The sequence below is a fragment of the Chrysochloris asiatica genome, unplaced genomic scaffold (genome assembly GCF_000296735.1).
Source record: "Chrysochloris asiatica unplaced genomic scaffold, ChrAsi1.0 scaffold00118, whole genome shotgun sequence".
In the NCBI taxonomy this organism is placed as follows: Eukaryota; Metazoa; Chordata; class Mammalia; order Afrosoricida; family Chrysochloridae; genus Chrysochloris; species Chrysochloris asiatica.
Genome location: NW_006408636.1, coordinates 2,262,380 through 2,263,904, shown reverse-complemented (window position 1 = coordinate 2,263,904; position 1,525 = coordinate 2,262,380). Strand labels below are relative to the sequence as shown.

The 1,525-nt window shown below is 40.5% G+C and overlaps 1 protein-coding gene and 1 pseudogene across 1 annotated transcript in view; one reads left to right on the top strand and one right to left on the bottom strand.

The window, feature by feature from the left end:
• Positions 1–1,525, top strand: part of LOC102814344 (oligophrenin-1-like) — a 673,730-nt gene that overhangs the window by 49,600 nt on the left and 622,605 nt on the right. The gene's annotated exons all lie outside the window — the stretch shown is intronic.
• Positions 1–1,525, bottom strand: part of LOC102841495 — a 6,743-nt pseudogene that overhangs the window by 2,885 nt on the left and 2,333 nt on the right.

Sequence of the window (1,525 nt, the reverse complement as noted above, 5' to 3'; positions counted from 1 at the left end):
TATATATACACATATAAAATGCTTGATCTATTTGAAGACTTGTTTTATGTGGGGCAGCATTCTCATAAACTTATTGCAAAGATCCAGTTATTTGGGACATGTCCTCTGAAATTTTGTTAAAAATTTTATATTAACCCTTATCTCAAAATCTTTTTTTTCCTCTGCACCAAAAATATAAGGACCTTAATGAGTTTAAGATAAGTGTATTATTCAGAGCACTTGTTTGCAGCCATCCTCTGATTGTTCAGTCACGTTTAAACATCGTTTGCTTGAAATAAACCTGTGCATGTAGGAACTGGAACCCCACTAGCAATACTTTTTGACTTCACCTTGTATCTTGATAGCATCTTAATTTCTGCTTCAGTTAGAAATCCAGTAACTACATCGTTAATTTTCTCTTTTTGTTTTTTAGTTGTCATAGTTTACAAATTGACATCTTTGCTTCTTAATTTGCAGTCTTGTAGGATTATTATATGTTGGATGCTTATCTATGTAAATTTCTTTCCTTCTGGGTAATTGTTGGTTCTCTGACTGAAGGAGTGCTTTTAGCATTTCTTGTAAGGTTGGTCTGCTTTTCACAAATTTCTTTAACTTCTGTTTATTTGAGAATGCTCTAACTTTGCCATTGAATTTGAGGGACAATTTTGCTGGGTGCATGACTTTTTAATTTTTAAGTTTTCATTGTGAATTATGTGTTAGTTTACATGGGTGAACATTATCTTTACATTCATCCTATCGTACTTTATTTCATTGCAATGATCACAATCTCCTGGATGCATCATCAAACACCCAAAGGGTACACACCACACTCCTGCCCCCTGTCTGCTAGCACACAACCCCTCTCCCTCCCTGAGTCCAGAGTCCCCAGCAGCTCCTTCTATCAATGTCATTGGACATGGTCTCGCTCTTCGCTTTTCTCCCTTGATGGTTCCAGAGATCTCTGCTTCTGGACTGCAAAATCAGTTGCTCCCCTCATTTTGATACCAAACATTTACATTTACCTTTCCAAGACTCACTGTCTAACATGAGTGGGTATTATCTGCAAGTGTGGCTGTTCTTATGCATATGCCCTCTCTTCTTATCAGCTGGATGCTTCATGCTCCATTCTAGTCCTCTGTGGCTATGTTACTGACACTGGGCCCAAGAGTCTCCAGGTCTTGCCACAATGCTGGCCAACTAGGTCTCCACCTGGGTTTACAGGAGTCCTGGTAGCTTAGTGGTTATGAATCGGGCTGCGAACTTTACGGTCAGCGGTTCGAAACTACCAGCCGTTCTGCGGGAGAAAGATGAGGCTTTCTGCTCATGTAAAGATTGATAGCCTCAAAAACCCTGTGCAGGGTCGCTATGGGTCAGAACTTACTCAACGGCACTTAACAACAACAATTGAATGTTGTAGGGCTTAGATCACAGCTTCATTGCTGTTTTTCCCTCACTTTCCCTTGTTGTTGTAGTCAGGTGCCATCAAGTTGGAACCGACTCATAGCGACCCCATGCACAGCAGAACGAAACAATGTCCGATCCTGGG